The sequence below is a fragment of the Notothenia coriiceps genome, unplaced genomic scaffold, assembly GCF_000735185.1.
Source record: "Notothenia coriiceps isolate Sejong01 unplaced genomic scaffold, NC01 NC01_scaffold00032826, whole genome shotgun sequence".
Classification (NCBI taxonomy): Eukaryota; Metazoa; Chordata; class Actinopteri; order Perciformes; family Nototheniidae; genus Notothenia; species Notothenia coriiceps.
The window spans coordinates 43,304-49,562 of NW_011365527.1; the positions used below are offsets into that span (position 1 = coordinate 43,304).

At 40.4% G+C, this 6,259-nt stretch overlaps 1 long non-coding RNA gene across 1 annotated transcript; it reads right to left on the reverse strand.

Moving 5' to 3' along the window:
- Nucleotides 1-220: 220 nt before the first annotated feature.
- Nucleotides 221-3,201, reverse strand: LOC104961191 (uncharacterized). Its single transcript, XR_800072.1, has 5 exons — nucleotides 3,133-3,201; nucleotides 1,442-1,531; nucleotides 959-1,027; nucleotides 755-837; nucleotides 221-253 (listed from the first exon to the last, which is right to left on the reverse strand). It is a non-coding gene; the product is annotated as an uncharacterized lncRNA (long non-coding RNA).
- Between the last annotated feature and the right edge of the window lie 3,058 nt (nucleotides 3,202-6,259).

Genomic DNA, 6,259 nt, shown 5'->3' on the forward strand with positions numbered 1-6,259 from the left:
TCATGGGGGGGGGGGGGGAGAGTGTTTGATTATTGAAATGACCAAGATTCACACACCCTCTCACTGCAGTACAACCTGACGTGTGTGTGTGTGTGTGTGTGTGTGTGTGTGTGTGTGTGTGTGTGTGTGTGTGTGTGTGTGTGTGTGTGTGTGTGTGTGTGTGTGTGTGTCTCTGTTGTGTGTGTGTGTGTGTGTCTGTGTCTGTGTCTGTGTGTGTGTNACGTGTTCAAACAGGTCGTACACAAAGTCCAACCTGACACACAGAGAGAGAGAGAGAGAGAGAGATATAGGAATATACAGAGAATACACACTAACAAGAAAATACAGATGCAGGGCAAGAGCTTCAGAATGAAATAGTTACTTCAGCTAAAAAGACCCCTAGACCCCCGAGAGAGTAGACAAACTTTATTTGATGAAGTGCAAAAACACGTTTAAATTAATACAATAGTTTTTGTACTTGATAGTTCAGTTTTTCTTGAAGTGTAAACCTTTCTGCTTTTCTATTTGTTATTCTTCTAATTATTATTTGTAAAGCACCTTTCAAAATAAAAGTTTATTACGGAAAATAACACATTTATTCTTTGTGATATTCAGCAAAAATCGCATTTTGAAAGTGATTTGCAAATTGACATTGAGCTGAGCAGACATGGAAGGAAAGTTGTTATCATTGAGAGAAGGTTGTCAGATTGCCCCACGCCACTGAGCAAGGCATCTAATCCCTATGTATTATAAAGTTATGATGACATCAGCGTACCTGCTCTCTCTCAGCAGGTTGAGGATGTCGTCTCTGAAAGTGTCTCTGTTCTTCTCCAGCATGCCCCGAACATCGTACAGCACCTGAACTCACCACAGGGGGGCGCCACAGGAGCACAATAACAAGCATTCATTAGTTTAGAGAATATTTGAAGGAGAGTCCTAAAACCTGCACATCTTTTACAGCAAACATAAAGGCTCTCACCTCTCCTGCGTAGTGCCGGACTCCAAAGTTGTGCACGGCCACTCGAGGCTTCACGTAGAAGGAGTTTTTCTGCAGAAAGAGACAGAAAACTGTTTGATTACTTTCAAAAAACTAATCACAGATAAAAAGACTACGAATATTTTCTATCCCAAATCATAAACTGTATGCTAATCTATCAAACTGGCAATTTATAGAAATAGTAATCACCGCAATAAACCGTATTTGATGTTGTCTTAATGTACATGATTTAATTTCATATTCTGTTCTTGGACATATCATATTCTATTTACATGTATATAGACTTCTTGCACTGCTTTTCATTTAGTATTTTATTATAAATGTTGCATTGTTGGAGGAGCTCAGGTCAGAATAATTTCAGTGCCATTTCTACACTGTAGCTTAGAGCACAATAAACCTTTGAATTGAATTAAATAAAGGAGTTCAAGCCGTACATCTCTAATAATGTGAGTATTTGAGTCGTACCGAGGCTGACTGGCAGTTCTCCAGTTAAAGTGCCAGTCTGTGGCTTTGGGGAAGTGACTCTCCTCGTTCACAGCGCCAGCCGACCAGTTTCTGTGGGAAAAGACAACGGACAAATTTAGCAGAGAAAGATTAATGTAGATGGCTACGTATGCAAAGAAACATGTTCTATTTCTTTCTATAGTTCAATATATATATATTTGTTTACGCTGCTATGGACAGTCTGCACTTAAATGTACATTCTCAAAGATTGAATGACTGTTATTTTGTATATATTTGATTGTTTGTGCTTATTAGTCTTAAAGGGACTATCATGCAATGGTATCAACATGTGTCCCGGTGTGTCGGGGAACTCACGCAAGCGTCAGCAAATAAAACCCTCTCTCTTTTCCTCCGTACCCAATCTCTAAAAACGTGGGAACAACGGAGCTGATCGCAGATTTGCGTCCGGATATGAGCTAATACTGAAATGTGGACCCACGGCTCTATCAGAAACGTTGCTATCAAGAAACAATGCCCGACTGCTTGGACGTAATATGGTCGGTGTTCACATTAGCATCGCTAAACCTCAGAGCTACCTGTACTGGAGAGCATTGTGTTGAAGAAGCAGGAATAAAAAGGACTCACTTTGTGGTAAACCGGCAAGAGTGAAAGCCTTTGAGCTCCATACTGTTTCAGAGATACATCCTGATAAATCCATGATATGGCGTTTACCATCACGGGCAGCATTTAGTTTATGACAGTAGCTGCCGCGGTCCCGCATGAGCTCAGCCCCCCCCTTTTTGATTTTAAAGCTTTGATACCCAAATCGAGCACTTTAGGAGAACAGGAAGTGAGAATAGTAGGGATATGAAAGGCATGGCTAGAATGGTGATACTGTTTGGTATTTTGAGCAAAACCACTTCATAGAGCATTTTTTTATATATTTGGTAACCGTAATTTTCGGACCTATAAGGTGCACGGTTGTTTTTTGTTTTTTGTTGTGGCTGAATATAAGCTGCAGCAGGCCATACCACTCTCGGTTCCACTTTGACTTTTGCGACCTGTCCTCAACTCTTTTCGGCCTCCAGCTTTTCCTGCTGGAACCCGCCGCTTAAGGTGGGGGTCCGCGGACACGGGCCATAGAGGCCCATAGAGCCCATAGCAGTTAAAGGTGGGGGGGCGCGGACCGCCATTAGAGCCCATAGAGTTAAAGGTGTTGGCCGTTAGCTGTAAGAATCCATAGATTAGCCGCACCGTGTATAAAGCCGCAGCGTCGAAAAATAGAAAAGGCGCGGTGGCCGAAAATACGGTATATTGAGACCTATGCTATTGCCTACAACAGCATGATAGGGACCTTAAAGTTATGTATAAATGTTGATTGTGTTATATACATATTTATTACATTTCTTTTTGTTTTTGTATTCTGGATTGTGGAAACAGTTTCTCTCTTGTCTGTACACACACTCTGAAAGATGACAATTAAGTTGACTTAGAATAACTGTTGTTATTGTTGTTTATTTGGAATATAAAACATTGGGGAAATAGACAGTATGAAAATGACTATAAGCCAAAGTAACTTTCTGATGTATAAGGACCATTTTGCATATGGATAATTAAAGAAATGTCTTGAATTACGGGAATTAAAAGACTTGTTGACCTTAAATGTATAACGTCCGCTGCAGAAGGAAAAGGTTTTGATAAATAAGCTCTACCTTCTCGATGAGATCCAGGCACTCTCCGTTATCCATCCAGTTGATGTCCACCCAAACCGACCTTCCCTGCAGACACCAGGACATCACTTAATCTCTTTTGAGTCACGCTCATAGGACTAAGCACCGAACTGGGAGGACAGAGTCCTTCTCCGTGAAAATCTCACCATTTCAAAACACAGAGCTCCACCTTTCAGAACTGCTTTATCTGTTATAATGCGTGTTTTAGGGTTAGTACGTTAGGTTATGTTGGTTATAGTAGTTGTTTTGGTTCAGTTGGCAGGGTTAATGTGTTGTTTAATGATGTTATTTTACTTTGTACAAGTGTCTTTGAGTTTCCAGAAAATCGTTCTATCATAGAAAAATGCATATTCGAAGCAAACAGCCAAATGTATTTAAAGTCTTGTAGAATTTGTATAAAATAACGACACATTTTAGAAACTTCTGAGTCCAAATCAACCTCCACCTACCTTGTTACTCGAGCTGCTCCAGGAGGGGAAAATGTGCTGGTTGTTGAAATATTCCTGCAGCTTTTCGTTTGCCATAGTTTGAATGTTGAACATGCTCGAAGCGGTTCAGCCTGTTGGACAACATCGGGGGGGGAATATCAACATTTCCACTTTAAATTCTTATATCAATATTTCTTATTTTGCTTTATTTAATTTTGAATTCGACCCAAAACAAATGAGAATTTGGATTTTCATTTTTGTTATTTTGCATCTTATTATGTTACTGAGCAAGATGTGACATATGTAAGAACTATGGTGAATTTAGACTTTAGATATGCCATCTACACATTTCAAATGGACAAAGTGCGTGTTAACCCAGAAATGCTTTTTTTTTTGGCAGATTAACACCAATATTACTCATATAATAGACCCGTACTACACCATTATTACTTGTAATATACCCATATTACCAAGATTTTGAAGTTTCTTTCCCCTACTCTGACAAACAAAACACAAAGGAAACTTCTCAACCAGAGCATCAATATAAATAAAAATCCCACAGTGTGTGTGTGTGGAGAACACAATGTTAGCATCTGTGCGGTTATGGTTGTTTTCATGGCAGTATTCTTTGGAGCTCCTCCGTTGTTTGGGTCATGAGTTCGTGAGAGTGATGTAGTGCGCTGTGGATTTATTGAAGCTCTGGTTGGAGAGTTGTGGCGACTTCATTTTGTGTATGTCAGGTAGCGGGAGGTGGGACATGTCGAGAGTCTGCTGGGGTGAAGATATGTGGGGTGTAGGGGAGGAGTTCGCTAGTGAGATTATGATGAATGATGTCAGTACGGTTTCTATTTTGTGTGATGTGAGATATTGGTTAGTTCGTGACCATATAGTAGAGGAGAACACGTGTTCTCGGGATAACTGGTGTCTATGTTGATGATATTGGATAGAGTGTGGAATGATCGTGTAAAGAGGATTGCGACCATGTAGTTTTAGTGATGAATTGCCTGTCAGATAATTGTGCATACATACGATAAGAAATGCGCAAAAATATCAGAGAATGAAAATCCAGAAATCTCAGTTTGTTTGGGTCGAATTTCAAATATAAATTAAAGCAAATGTAGAACATAAAGTTGATAGTAGAAGAGAATATTGTAAGTGGAGATGGAGGACTATGAATGTGTCCATACCGCTTCGAGCCAGCTTCTAGTAGCATCGTACGATATTGCGCAAGAGACGAGAACTGAGAAGTGGGGGAGGAGAATTGTGTGTGAGGACGAGGGAGGATGAGATGGTTCACAAGCACTGTTGTCTCCCTGTGGGGTGCAGCGTCGGAAGTAAGCAGAAGGTGTAAGGTGGAGAGAGTGCGTGATGTCTGTTGGATCTACAAGAAAGCGTTCTTAATCATAAAGTTGTGTCAGTTCTATGGATCTAATTGTTCTTACTCAATATGCCTATAGACAGACTTTAATAATACAGTATATTGCGGTGCTGTCGCAAAGCTTAATACTTCTCTGTTCCTGTATATAGACGCTTTTGTCTGAATACTCTCTCACAAGTAACTCACGTTGAACAAAGTAAGATTGATTGCGGTAGACTATTATGTAAAATAGACACTTACTGTAACCTGCAACGTAACAACAACCGTAACTACTAACCAACAACTAACTACTAACCTAAAACACAGCATTAATAACAGATTAAATCAGTTCTGAAAGTGAGCTCTGTGATTTTGAACATTTTGAGATTTTCACGGAGAAGCTCGCTGTCTCCCAGTTCCGGTGCTTAGTTCCCCCCCTATGAGGTACCAAAGAGATTAAAGTGATGTCCGTGTCTGCAGGGAAGGTCGTGGTTCTGGGTGGACATCAACTGGATGGATAACGCGAGAGTGGCTGGATCTCATCAGTAAGTTACGAAGCTTATTTAAACACCTTTTCGCTTCTGCACCAGACTCGGGTATAGTGACTTCATAAGCGTCTTCAACAATCCTGTCCATTACATAAACAACGTCTTTTGGTATGCACTCTTTCTACATTCCCTGTCCGCCTTCCCATTCAAGACTACCTTTTCATTTTTTATGGTTCCGCTATTTTCTCATATAATGACAAAAATTGTCTTCCAGAATTCCAGAAGAGTTAAGCTGTTGGTGGCCTTGTAAGTCATTGCCAGATAGACTGTCTAGTTCCCCAATGGTTATTTATTATTCCCCATCAAATCAATCAATATCTAACTATTTAGTACTCTAGTCAATCTTTTCTTAATTGCTCAAAGAGCGTATTCACGCAGTGTGTATGTATCTCTGCAGATCGAGGATACTGTTTTCCTCGAGTCTCATGCGCATGGAATACAAGAGATGACAAAAAACGATGTTATATAGCCTCTGTGGTTCCAATAGTGTGTATGATCTCACTACTACTACTCTTTGTGGTGATATACTAACTTTAAAGGTCACCGAGTCGATGCTGGTTTGTAGGTCCAAGTCTGCGATTAGTGGTCGTTCAGATTATACCGTAATTTTCGGGACTATAACCCCCTTTTTCCCTATGTTCGGAGCGCTTGCGGCCTGTATATAACCGTGCGTGCTTAATCTAATGGATTTTACAGGCTAACGGCCAACACCTTGTAACTCTATGGGCTCTATGGCGGTCCGCAGCCCTTCCCACCTTTAACTCTATTGGGCTCTA